The following is a 14,301-nucleotide window of genomic DNA, read 5'->3' on the forward strand; positions in this document are numbered from 1 at the left end:
ATGACCATGTGCTGGGGTATTTTTTTTATTCCTGGCTTTCTCCATCCTCCTGCTGTTTATCTCTGAGGAGCTTCTGCCAAGCTAACCCCAGTGTTTCAGGGATTAATTCCCAGAAAAAGCTCAGAGAGGAGCTCTCAGCCAGGAGCTGATTAAATGCATCTGAGCTCAGCCCTGTGATACTCCTGGTTGGATGAGGAAGACAGGATGCTTTGCTGGAGTAAGTTTGAGATGAGGGGCTCTGACCAAAAAGTACAGCCATGCATGATATTTAAAGTGATGGTTTTGCTACTTTAACCTTAGTCCAGCCACAGGCTGTGAAAGGAAACTGTAGGCTGTTGTTAATAGGCAAAAATTTGGCTCTAACTTTAAATCCTTTCAGTGAAATCCTGCAGGAGGTCAGCGATTTTGTAATCTAACTTAAGCCTCTGGGAACTTTTCTCTTCTCTTATTCCACCCATATACAACAAATGCATCTTCATTAGTCTGTGCACATGTAGATGCTGTATCTAATATTTGTAATTGCTGGCAGGAATGGAAAATACTTAGCAAGAGGAATTTTACTTTTCTCCTCTCTTTGGTTATGGTTTGTTCTTAAACCATCAAACATCCCCTTCAATAAAAATAACTAATGTGTTTATTTTTACCAGAGCTGGGTAAGAAATTTGCATTAAAGAAATTACTCTATTCATCTTTTTTAGATCAGGCACAAGTTGTGATTTTCTTATTTGTACTTACTGTTCAAAAAGATTTACTGAATTTTTTTTTATGAATGAATATGTTGGCAATTCATCCACAAAGAGTTTATTATGTGTATTAATTTAAACAATCGATTCTAATGGACTTCAGTGTCCAAATATCGTTGATGACTTTGAAAACCTCAAGCTAATTAGTCAAAATGTGAGCTGTTTCTTTTCTAGGGGCAAGTTGTCATCTAGCAAGACAATAGCAACTTTACTTTGGTTTTTTTTCTGTGTTGTCTTGCTATTATAAATGAGAGCTGTGCTCTTCTGCAGAAGTCTGTATTATTCAGTAGTGCCACTAAAGTTAGTGGGAAATATGTTAGAATTTGTAATGGGACTGGGATTTTATCCAGTGTTTCAGCCAACACATGAGTCATCCAACTCCTTCAGTAGTGTGCAAAATGAAGGGGAGCAATGAGGCACCAACACAGAATTTTAGTGTTAAAATATCAAGAGTAAACACCCAGGTAAAATATTTGGCAATATCACCCAGCTTTAATTTTCACATTTTAAAGGTCAATCTTTCATGTTCCCTCAAGTTCTTTGTTTGCCCAAGTCCCTGGATAAAGTGCATGGAAAGTCAGAGGATATCTTATGTCATCACTATTTGTGTTAATGGCTTAGGAACCCACAATCCAATCAGTTAAAATAAACAACCCAGTGTAATAGGAGCATAAATCAATGAAGACTTCATTACTGAAACCTTAATGTGTAATCCATCCACCTACAGAGGAAAGGGATACTGAGAGGCAGCAAGACAAAACCAGAGGACAGCCTGATTTAGGCAACCCTGATATTTAAAAAGGTGTTGAGAACAGTAAGTCTTCCTGGAGTCAGTAAATTTGATGGATGCTCATCACTCCTGACAACTGCCCCTGACTATTAAGTCCCTATGCTAAAAAATGCCAAGAAACTCTTGGAAAGAGAGCTCTGAATGTTCTTTGTTTAGTCTGTGAGACTTGAGCCAGCTGAAATGAACAAAGACATGAATTCGGAAGATTAACATAGGGCTAAAGCTGTATATCTTACCCAAAAGTAATGCTGCTCAGAACTGCTCTGACCCTGTTGCAGACCATCCTCTCTGTGTGGTCCCTTGAGCCAGTGGCCCAAATCTGGACTCCTCTAAGGTGAGGGTGGCCAGTACTTGGTGACAAGAGTTACTGGATTTCATTAAAACCACGTATTCTGTTTGTCTTGGCTCTGAAAGGAGCAGGAATCCTATCACACTGAGCCTTTTGATTTCCACATGGATCATAAAAGGGCTGAATTTTTATGTTCAGTGCTGAGATCTCTGCTTGCTGAGTTAATAACAGATAGAAACAGCAGGCTCTCTCTCTGGGCATGGGCCAGCTCTGAGGTGGGGATGAGACAGGCGCTTTGCCTGTGGATTTTAGCTAAGAGCAAAAGCAAGTTGTGCCTTGAGAAAGCCATCAGTGCTCACAGACCCTCCTCCACTGAGTCCCCATTTCAGAAGTGATCCTCTGATCCTGCCTGTTTGCTCCTACCTCACATGACTTTTCTTCTTTTCTTTCTTCCCCTTCCCTGACCACACCTTGTCTTCCCCTTCCCTGCCCACGCCTTGCTCTTTTCTCTCATTCCCCTGCTGACACCTCTTGTCCCTGTGGCTCACTTGGAATATACATTGAGCAGGGAATGGTTGGTAGCACTGGTAATTGGCCAAAGCCAGTATGATGGGAAACCTTGTTTTTGTTAATAATTATGACCAAAAAAAGAGAGAAATCTAAGAATATGCACAAGGTTTAGGATACAGAAGCTAGGAAACATTGGCACTGATGTAGTGATTCCATGCAGAAAATGGCATGTATAGTTTACCAGTACAGAAGGAGATTTGGTTACAGGGAGCTGCCAAGCATCCTACAGGATTTCTGTGACTGGGGTGGGAATCTGTTTCTCCAGGCTGGCAGTCACCTGCTCTGACTGCAGACTGATCTATTCCTGCTTCATCCCCAAGTCTCACCCAATGCCAGCCCTCCCCAGCTGTAACAAAGGACGAGGTATGAACTGCAGCTCCCTAACTGCAGCTCCCTAATTAGCTACACAATCCTCAGCACCTTGCCAGCTTGTGCTGTGACATTTTCAGAGATCCATTGGGGAAAAAGGGTCCATTTGCATTAATAGTCATTATTACAGATCTGAATTAGATTTTCCCTAATATTCTTCCTGGAGTTTCTTTTTGCCAGGTTATATTTCTCGACTCCTTGTCTTAAATATATAGTTGACTAATGTTAAATATGTCAGAGAATGGTTGAATTAATTTGGCTGTTAAAATGATCACATATATCCAGAACAGATACCAGGTTAGTTTAAGTTTCTGAAGCAGTTAAACATTCAGAAATATAGGAGCCATATATTTGTGAGATGTTCTCTTCTTGTCATAATTAAATTGCAAATAAAATGATTCTTTTATAGTTTGTGTGATCCTAACGTTCTTTGGGACCAAGGCTATTCAAATGCAAGTTTTGCATAATATTAGAAGTTTTTATGGTGTTGTATCTGTTCAGAAATAAAGACATCCATGTCTTAACCCAAATCACCCAAATTGCAATATGGACTGGTGATTAATTCTTGAATCACAGCAGTGAAATCTGTTTGGGGGAGGATTAAAGAAGGGGTCTAGTGTATCACACAGATGGATGGTAGATATCTTGTGTTTCCTTCTCCTCAAGTGCATTGTATCTTATTTCCTCTAATGCAAAATTTAAAGTGACTCTAAAGCAGAATGTGTCATGTCAAAGTGTGGTGGAAACTTGGTCTTAAAATTAAATTATATTAGTTTAAAAATAAGCTGAGGAATTTTTCTTCTCAAATTCAAGGCTTTCACGTGATTGTGGCTGCAAAGACAGGGGAATTTTCTTGTAGATGGGATTAATATAATTTAAATATATTGTTCTTCAACTCCAGTAATAAGAGATGCTCTCATGGAAAAGCACCTCACATTTGCATTTCTATGTGATGCAGAATTTCCTCAACTTTGGGGTAGTCAGATGAAACCAATAAATAGAGCTTTAGTTTATAATTTAGATGTAAGTTCTACAGAAATGCTACTGCATATTAAATACTCTGTAGAATGATATGTTAGAGGCTTTTAAAATGTGTCATCAATATGTTTCCACATATTCACTGTCCAGATGGCACCAAAGTGCTCAGTATCCAAACAAGGATCTCAGTGCCTCTGCACTTCATGATGAACTGCAGCCCTGTGCAGGACAAAGTGTCATGTTCTGAATTGATCTGTACATTTGGTGTGTTTCCATTCCAGAGCTCCTGTGACAAGGATGTCATCCTGAACATTCTCAGTGTCCTCACTGACTTGCTGTCTCTGGGTAAGGAAGCAAAGACCCGGGGCAATGGCTGTGGGCTAGGACAGAAAGGGGGTCTTCAAGTGAGTCAGGGAAGTCATAATTGCATTCAAACTTGACCAGGTGTTTGCAAGGTGAAAAAATACAAATTTTATCTATAGGTGAGAAGTCCTTACTCCTGTGTTTGGAAAACTGAGCTTATTCAAAGTGTTAAAAAAAAGTAAAAAGAAAATCAGAGAAAGTTTCAATTTTTTCTTTTTAGTTTCGAAGATGCTCATGGGTTGCAAAGTATTTCATAATCTTTGGGAGTCAACCACTGGAAATGTTCACCAGTGCCATTGGAGAGAGGTCTGTGAGACAGGGAAAGGAACCTGACTTGTCAGAGCCCAGGGACCCTCTAATGCAGAGAGTTCAGCCTCTCTCCAAAAGGCACTTTTACCTTGGGGCTGCAGGGAATGGATGTCGCTTTATGTGCTCAAAGCTGCACGAAAAAATAAGTGTATTGGAAAAAGAACTGGAAAAAAAAAATCAGGTTCCTTTTCCTTTCTGCTCCACCACAAAAATATCATCTGCTAAACAATTACCAAGCCAACTAAGCTGCTGGGCTGTGGGGGCTGCATTGGTGAGTGCTGGATCCTCCTGGGTCCCCCACCCCTGGAAGCCCCACCAGAGACATCACCTGTCCATCTGGGGCTCTCTTTTGGAGCCCTGAAGCCCTGCTCCTCAGCTGGGGGCAAGGATGGCCCCCATGGAGGATAGGGAGTCTTGCTCTCCTCTAGGAACTGAACGAGCAGCATCCCCCAGCCACAGAGCCTGGATCAGTGTCTGCTAACACAGTAAGGCTCTCAGGGTTACAGTGTGATTTCTTTGGAGACCTACATTTATTTGAAAGCTGTCCCCGAGGCTTCCCTAGGATTCCTTTTCATTTGGCAGAAGCCCAGTGCAGCTTTAGTTCTTTCCTTGTTTAATTTCCAGTATCTAAGAAAAGATCACTGAGCCTTTTGCTGCTTTGAAACCTGTCGGTGCCTCTGCTTATTCTTCTCTGCCACGTTTCAGTGCATAGTGAAAAACTTGTGCAGCACGTGGGTTTGGAGAGACCATGACTGTGGTGATGACAGGCAGCAGAGCCCAGTTCCACCACGCAGCCAGCACCCGTGTCCCCAGGCTGGGGACACCAGAGATTCGTGGCCAGTTCTGCAAATGCTCGTGCGCTCACGGCGCTTGAATATTGTCTGAATGCCATGGAAGCTCTGAGTGCTCCTTGCAGACTGAGGGTCTGTGACAGCCGTGGCTCAGGGAAGGGATGCTCTGAGCAGTCTCTCCTCTCTTCCCCAGGCACCGGACGGAGAATTCACTACGTGGTCAGCAAAGGGGGCAGTGAGGCTTTGCTGCAGGCCCTGGCCACGGCTGCCCGGACAGAGCCCCTGGACCACGGCACCCTCCTGCCCCTGCTGCGCCTGCTGGCCAGGGTGGGCCAACGAGGTACTGGGGGGCTTCGGGAGGGGGCCAGAAATCAGCATCACCTCACTATGACCTTCCAGTAGCTAAAGGGTCTGATGGTACTAGCTTATTTTTCTGCCAGGGTCAGGATTGATACATGGGAGTCATTGTTTCGTGTTCAGTGTTTATTATTTCTTACCTATATTACAGTCTCACTAGCAAGTTAGAAAAACAAAGGTAAAATGGAGTACCTCTAACTCTTTCCAACATTATTTAAGTGCTAATCGCCCAACAATGAAGTGACACCTACATTATTTATATTTCTGACCCAATAGTGACCACCCAAGGCCTGCAATGTGGACCTTTTTGACCTAATAAAAGAAAACCACCTAAACTCATGAAGAAGAAGGAAGAAGAAGGTGAAGAAGAAGGGCTTAGACAATGCCCAAATTCCTCCATCTTACCCCATATATTACTATATACTAAAATCTCAAATCTAAGTTTTTCACCCTGAAAAATCACACGATACTATTCAAACTACACAACCCCAGTGCTATCACTCAACTTTGGAAACCTGTTCTACTGCCTCAGGTCAAATGTAGTGCATGCCTGAGAGTCAATGCCCCTCAGCACAGAAAGCCTGAAATTTTCAGCCTCCAGAGTTCCAACAAAAGGGGGCAAACATTTTAGTAGGGCCTGTTGGTACAGGGCAAGGAGTAATGGTTTTAAACTGAAGGAGGATGGGTTTAGATAAGATGAAAGGATGAAATATTTTATGATAAGGATGGTGAGATGCTGGCATCGGTTGCCCAGAGAGGTGGTGGATGCCCCATCCTTGGAAATCTTGAGGGTCAGGTTGGACAGGGCTCTGGGCAACCTTGTCTGGTGCAAATCATTGCAACAGGCTCGTACTGGGTGGCCTTTAAAGGTCTTTTTCAATCCAGACTATTTTATGTTTCATATATGGTGACTCAAAGTAAACCCCATATTTTTCTGTTTTCAGTGAGATTAATATTGATTTAACTCATTGATAAAATTTAATGCCTTTCTTATAAGATTTTGAGTTACCAGGCTTAATAAACACGTTTAGCAGCACAGCTGCAATGACGTGGCCTTTGTAATAATATAATTCTCCTTTGCTTTTCACAGATAGGAAGTTTGGGCTAAAAGTGCAGAAGGCAGAAGCCACTGATATAATACTGAGCTTGACAAGAAGAGACCTGGGCCACCCCCTGTACCTCACCCACTGCCTCTGGGTCCTGCGTGTTTGTGCTTCTAATGGTGAGTGCCAGGATTTCCCTCGTTTCTTCTGTGTAACAACTGCCAGGGTTCTTTTATAGTCATTTCAATGCAAAGAAACATCATTCCTGGTAGGGTTAGTGCCTGCATGAACCATTAATATACAGAAAATCACAAAAGCCAGAGCAACCTTAGAAAAAGGTGCTCCTCAAGGGGCCTATGCAGCCTCTACAGTGCATTTCATCTGCGAGCTATGGAAATAAAAGTGCTGTAGTGAAAAATATTCATGGCAAAGATCTCTTATTCTGGAATATAGTCTGTCAATTCTTTTGCTCTGAGACTTGGGTACCTTAAGTCTCTATACAGTTCCCATTACCATAATAGCCAAATGTCTCACTATTGTTGATTGTATTGAACCTCAGAGCAGCTCCATGAGGGTGGAGAAGCAGAGGGAGAGAGAAATCTGTTACTTATTCAAGGTCCCCTGGGAAGCAGATATTAGATCCTGGTCTTCTCACTAGTATCCCCTCAGATGTGCACTCTCCCAGCTTTTCTTGCTTGGCAATGCCCTCAAGTTAAATGATTCAAGCAATGGGATTTCCAGTATTCTCTCTGGGATCATTACAGATTCATAGAGGCTTTCTGTGCTATAAAGCACTGAGCTCGTCAGCACAAATTTCCCTTTGCTCACTCTAACCCTTTCCTGTCCTTCCCTACATCCCTCACCCAGCAGATAACTCTTGATGGACATGCTGTCTGCAGTCTGCTGTGTGCATCCTGAGATTTAGCTCTCCTGGCTCCCAGTCCTGCAGGTCCCTTCTGCCTGGACAGGAGATGGCTTCATGCTTTGGGCTTTCTCAGGCAAGCAGCCAAGCCTCAACACTCAACCCCTCTCCCCATGATAAGCACTGTTTCAAAGTCTGAGTGTGGCTTAAAATGCAGCCAAAGCCAGAAGATGAAATGTGCCATTATTTAGGTTTCACAGCTGTGCAGTAACCCAGTGCTGCCTCTCACCCAAAAAGATGATCTGCCCACTTCCCTGCTCCCTGTTTCTGTGCAGCTGCACTCAGTTCAGCTCCTGCTTCTGCAGAGGTTTTGGGATGCACACAGCAGCCTGAGCTCCCTTCTGTTAATGTCAGACCCCAGAGCCTCAGCTCTGCTCCTTTGCTGGAGCATCTCTGTTACTCTCCAGGTATCTCCACCACTCTCCATTAATAACTTTGACTTTGTGGGATCTGTGGCCCAGCTGGGAATCTGCAGGGGAGGTTAAGTGAAAATCTGTGTGGGTGTCATATCAAACCAGGGGATTACATGTTCCCAGCCTTAAAAAGGATGGAGTGGAACTTAAGGGAAACCAGAACCATACAAAACTCCTTAGAGTGCTTAGGTATGAAAGCAGTGAAGATGAGTCCTTGTCTCACCTCATGCCCCACTCTGGGTTGCTCCTTTCACTGCCACCAGATGTTTGTGGCTGCTCACATCCTGCTGTGGAGCAGGATGAATTTGAGCAGCCTTGTCCACCAGCCTGTCTCTAATGAATTGCCAGCCAATGTGAATGTAGCTGGCAGGCCTTGCAAGGCTTTCCATCACAGGACAGCTTGGCAGGGACACGGTAGGACAGCAGGAGATGATGGGCCCTCTGGCAGGCCCATGATGGCCACTGGGAGACATCTACAAAACAGCCAAACCCCAGCAGTGGGCAGGCAGCCAGGGCTCCTTCTGGCTGCTGTTGATTACTGATCCTTTCACCTTGGTCGCTTCCGTTTAATATTTCAGGGCTGTACTTGTTCCTTCATTACACTGAGATATCCTGGCTCATGGTGAGGAGGTCTGGCTGAACACCTAGCCTCTGCATTAGGTATTGAAACTGATTGCAAAATTTATCTATGAAAGTTCCTAGAGTGTTTAAAAGTGAAGGATGAAAGGGAAAGTTGGCCTAGATGAAATTAAACTGCATTCAGAAACCCCCCAAACCCACTTCTACTCTGCACAGAAAGAAAACTCTGTCCTTTAAGCCCCTATAAAATGAACTGTCCTCACGGAGTTGAATGTAGGAAATGTGGGATGAATTTGAGCTCTGTCATTTTTTTTCTGGGAGAAGACCCTGTTTAATTATGATTTGTTCTCTGGAGAGTACAATGTCTACAGGACAAAGGGCTTTGGGGAAATTGGGAAAGAGCTGCAGGACTGGTTTTGCACCTGAGTTTGGCTCAGGTTGTGTCCACAGACAGCTTTGTGCTTTGCTTTCTGTGTTTGTAAATGGACCTGTGAAGTCCAGATGGGAGCCCAGAGAGCTCACAGCCCCTGGGGAAGCTACTCTTCCCCACATCTCTTCTAAGCAATGTTTGCCAGCTGCCTGCTTCAGAGCTGACTGATTTTTCCTTTTATTGCCATAGTTACCACGGGAACTATGCTTGGCATCAGTGGAGCCATGGAGCTGCTTTTCAAAGTCATCACTCCCTACAGCAAGAGGCACGTCAGGACGGTCAGGTAGGCAGTAGCCCCAAGGGAACTCATCTTTCCAGGACAGCAAGAAATAAAATTTTGGTTCCACTTGAAGAGGCAAAGAAATCAGAAATGTATGCAGTTTCCACTCACTTTAAATCTGCAGGGGTTTTTAAGAGGCAGAAATAGTCCCCCGAAGGACACATTAATGCTGTGATTCATCATGTGATTCATGCTGGTGGCCCTTTATTTGTAGTGTGCCCTAGACAGCGATGGCACTTTGATTGCAAGGTACCCTCCTTCATTTCCCAGCCACAACTGGGTTTTGAGAAGCATGTGCTGGCAGCAGACAAGCCACTCCTGCCTCCCACTCAGCAAGAACCTCCTGCCACCACCAGCCTGGGGGTAGGTAGAGTGGAATCGTGGTGGTGCTGCCTCATCCTCCATTTGCAGAGTCATGACCTGGTCATCATGATATTTTTGAACTATGACAGTTCTTACTAGTATTAATCTGCGTCTGCTTTTAAGCCCATCCCACATATTTCAAATAGTTCTTTTCTGAAGACAGCAAGTCCATTTTATAACTTCATCTTGATGCTGAATGTTAGTCCCCAAGCTGTCTGTTCTGACCACTTCCTCAGATGCCTTCCAAGGCAAACTTTCTAAGAGCATAATGCATGTCTCTGTCTTGCTCTTTAAAAGCAAGAGGAAGAATTTCCTGATGTGAGCTGTGCCCACAGAATCCTCTTTGCTTAGACCACACAGAACCTGCCAGTTCTCCTGCTGGGACATGCAATGGCTTGTGGGACACAGTCCCTACTTGCTCAGGCATGTGTCAGTAAGGACATGGCAGCATTCAGCCATGGTTTTTCCATGTTCCTGACATGGGTGAGGTCCATGGCTGGTGATTACTGAGGAAGCAGCTTCAGGTAGAGCACAAGGTGAGAAGGATGGACAGACAGGGCACAACAGTTTGGTCACTGTTTGCTTGAAGTGGGAGCCAGTCACCCTGGATGCATTAAAAATAATGTCATCCTGCTGTTGGCATCAAAGACTGATAGCAGTTGTCTCAATATCACGAGTTATACAATAACTGGGAAGGAATATGAATTAATTTCCACCAGCCACCAGTGCTGAAGCTGCACATCATCACATGGTAACTCCTGTTTGCTGAGTGCAGCTTTCTTCCAGTTCCTCTGCCTACATGTTTGGAGATACACAATTTTTTTGACAGTTTGCTTTTTTAAATAAGATAATGAGGGGGCCCAGCAGATGCACAACGTCCTGCAGCTGCCTCGTTGATAGGAGCCAACTCACTTTTGCCTGTGCTTTTGGTTTTCCAGCACAGTGCCAGGCACCTGGAATTGCTTCATGGCTTCAATTCTCTCTTACACAAAGTACCTGAGGTTCCTCTACATGGGGATACCAGGATGTTTCTTACACAGACATTTGGATATTACCCAACTCAGAGAATATTACCAGTAAGATATTGTTCCTGGGATATCTGAGCATTCTCCTCAGGCCTCATTTTAAAACGTTAAGATTTAGGCAGCCTGGAGAATTGCTTTACGTAGGGGTACCCAGGATGAGTAAGACCCAGAGCTGGGCTTGGCTTCTGAGGCAACCAAGAGTCATGGATGGGTCCAAGCCCATGCTTAACTAAACAAATTCCTCTAAATTCCCAGTTTTCCTTCTTGTGGAAGTGTTGGCTGTGATTAGACCAATGTTAGTTCTGCTTCTGTGATAGGCCAGGATCTGTGTGTTGGGACTGGGCTTGTATCAGTTTTCTATTAAGCAATGAGACTGGCTGCCTAAAGGCTTTTAAAATTAATTTTGTGCAAAAGTACTTTATTTTTCATTGACTGTTTCCCATAGGTGAAGTGGAAGCCTTGATATCTGTCATATCTTGGCTTCTTGCTGAAATACCTTTGGAGATACAGGGAATGTTGCTGTAAGTGTAGTCTGTAAACTGCTCTAAAATACTCACTTCTAAGGGAAACAACTAGAGAAACATACTGCTTTTGATTTCAATGATTCCTCATTGTCAATACGTAATGTTTAGCTTTTACTTCCTTTTATCTGTTGTACAAGGATTGTTTTGATTTCTTCTGTGGACATTTTTTTCCATTTGGAACACAGAGACAAACACCAGAAAAACTCAAAATTGCCCTCGGTAGATCTCATTTTATAGCTAATAAGCGTTTTTATTTATTACTGAAAAGCTTGCATTCATTTTTCATTTGAAAAAAGGTGTCTTGTGCGTTAACTTTTGTCTACCTGAGCTTTCTCACTGCTAGTTCAGTTTCCTAATTTTCTTTTTATTTCCTAAAATAACTGTGCTCTTCTTAAAACATACTTTTCATGAGTGTGCAAACAGCACATACAATCTTTGCTGGAGCCCAGCTCAGAGGAAAAGGTGATTTGGCTCCCAGCAACTCTTGGTCTGATGAACAAAACCCATAAATTAGCTCAAGCCTGGTGACCACTATGTTGGCCTGCTCAGGGCTCAGAGCTGGGCCTTTTATTTCACAACCAAGGGCAGCTGAGAAGCTCAGTGGCAGAGTGGAGACAGCCTGTTTTACATCAGAACCATCACCACAAACCTGCTTTGTTTTAAAACACAACTGCAACCCATCAAAAGGCACTAATTTCTTGTTAGTCAGTGGAGGTTCTGCTTGTTTACAGTTCACTTGGAAGTGCTGCTTTCATTGTGGAAAGTGGATTTAGGAGATATTGTTGGCAAGAATTTAGGTCTTGAGACCAGAAGAGCAGACTGTAGACTGTGTTACAGATCTTCTCTCCCAGCATTAGCAAATGCCTGGAGTATCTGCAGTCTGAAAGCCCTAATCATCTTTGCAATTCATCAGAAAATGGAGGTGGGTACATGTGGGGAAAATGTCCTAGAACTTTGTGAGGTGACTGGGGCAGGGACCTTAGGGATGGATTTTCTGAGCTGGGCAAAAAGCATAAAAAGGGGTCTTGTTCTTTGTCTAGCTCAGCATGTGCTCCCAGCTATCTGACTCTGGTGTAGCTCTTCCCAAAGTGGATGTGGCTATGCTGAAATTGGGAGAGTGGTATTTTGGTGTGGCTCTTGGTCACAAAAACATCTGTTTCTTTTTGGTTATCACCAGGGAGGTTGTAGAGAGCACCAGCCTCTACCCTGCCTGCAGAGGAAAACTCCAACGTTGTCCCAGAAATCCTTTGACCCTCACTTTGCATTTGCTCTTGATGCCTTCTCTCTCCACCTCATAACTATGTGCCACCATGGTTTGCCTTTTTTGCTGGGAAGGAGCAGGCGGCAGCTGTGGGAGCTGAGGTTACTCTGGCTCTCTGATCAGCTGCCAGGAATGCAGCATTGAAAATGCACCACTTCTCTGGTGGGCACAGCCGCCTTCCCCTGTCCTGGGCAGCAGCAGGGCCAAGGTCACTTTAAGAATCTGCCCTGGAGAGTGCCCTGTGAGAGCTATTTATTTAGCCCGCTAAGATGTGGAAACAAGATACATAGTTCTATTTATTTTTCCCAGTGGCAAAGCTCTGGGGTATTTAGAAATAGTCTCCCCATGCTCCAATTGACCTTCTCTGGGTATGTGCCAAGTAGCTCTGATTCCCCTGAGACTGTGACTCATGGGCTTTACTGGCTTTAGTTAGGCATTTGAGGTCTTCAGCTTGCTGGTGCCATGACTCTGGATCTCTCCAGAACTATCCATATCTGAGGTAAAAGCTACATGGAAGAAACATGGAGCTCCCTGAGGTGTAGAGAGCTCTTGAGTTAACCACTGTGAAATCCAAGGGAGTCAGAGGCTTAAGGCTGTCTTGCCCATCTCTCATGATGCTGTGCTGCAGAGAAGGTTTTCTGATACCTTTTACAGGGACGGTTTAAAATAAAGCCAGATGATGTTCTGCTTTTCTCAGTTCTGTTTATGTCAGTAGTTGGGATATCTGATAGGAGTGTGTGTGGGATGCTCAAATCTTCACTCCATCAACACCTTCTCTAATGCTGTGTCTCTGATGCCTCACACAGTGCAATGATCTCTGCTCTTTTCACCTTTCAGCCTTATTATTCTCTGTATGTTCCACAGCTTCTACCCTTCTCCTGCTTTCCAGTGTCCCTTTCAACACTGCTGCTTGTTTTCCCAGCTTACTTGTTCTGAGAGGTGTTTGGATGTGTTATGGGCTGTGGAATGTGACAGTGGAAGGTGTTTGCTCTCTAGTCAGCCAGGAGCTGGTCTCCTCTGCATGACTCTGTCCAGGTTGTCAGACACCAGGTAGCCTCACCAGTGCCTTTGGAGGCTGAGTTGTGTGTGGCAATTTGTTGTGCAGGCTTTTCTAAGACTCCTCATGTTAAAGACAGAGTACCAAAGAAGCTGAAAACAAAACCCTCAGAATTTATTCTTCATCTATGCTTTAGGAAATGGCAAATGGTGGGGTGACTGGTGCATTGGTGGTTCCCTCCGTTATGTTTTCCTTTTCTGCTGTTAAAAGGTCGGTGCATAGTTTTATTAAAGCAATTTGGAGAGTCTTTTAAAATGTCTTTGTTTTTCAAACCTCTATGAGCACATCTATTTATTATACTGAGCAGAGCTGGCTCATATTAAATGTTCGCATAAACCTCGTATGAAAGATTACAACAAGAGTGAGTATTCATCAGAAATAAAAACTCTTTCTGTGGGTATTCAGAATACTTGGCTTTCTGCACTGGGCTATTCCAGTAAAGTTTGACTACTTAATTAAAAGTGGAAAGTGAATAAAAAAGGTCTGGGAATGGCGCCAAATTAATTCACTAGAAAATGTGATATGCAGAAATTATCTGCCTTTGCTCATGTCCAGCATTACCCACTTCTGACACTTGATCACAATTCTTCCTACGTTTGGTGCTTATTGGATAGTCTCAGGGTCTCAAATGCTTGCTGATAATCTCTCTTTTCATTATAGGGAGGAAATCCTCCCATGTAACTCTATTTCACCTGAGGTGGATATCTGGATTCCACACATGCGGAAGGGAAAAAGAAGCAAGTTCTCTTCACCTTTGGTAAATGTTTGTCTCTAGAAACCTGGGGTTTGGAGAATGTGTGCACAACTGGGCAGTGGAGGATGAGTCTGCAGTGGGCAAGTGGCAC

At 43.8% G+C, this 14,301-nt stretch overlaps 1 long non-coding RNA gene across 1 annotated transcript; it reads left to right on the forward strand.

The window, feature by feature from the left end:
• Positions 1 to 4,015: 4,015 nt before the first annotated feature.
• On the forward strand, positions 4,016 to 6,775 carry LOC136366971 (uncharacterized). The gene is made up of 3 exons (XR_010744614.1): positions 4,016 to 4,084; positions 5,396 to 5,542; positions 6,650 to 6,775. It is a non-coding gene; the product is annotated as an uncharacterized lncRNA (long non-coding RNA).
• The last annotated feature ends 7,526 nt before the right edge of the window (positions 6,776 to 14,301 follow it).

This window comes from Sylvia atricapilla, chromosome 13 (genome assembly GCF_009819655.1).
Source record: "Sylvia atricapilla isolate bSylAtr1 chromosome 13, bSylAtr1.pri, whole genome shotgun sequence".
Lineage (NCBI taxonomy): Eukaryota > Metazoa > Chordata > Aves > Passeriformes > Sylviidae > Sylvia > Sylvia atricapilla.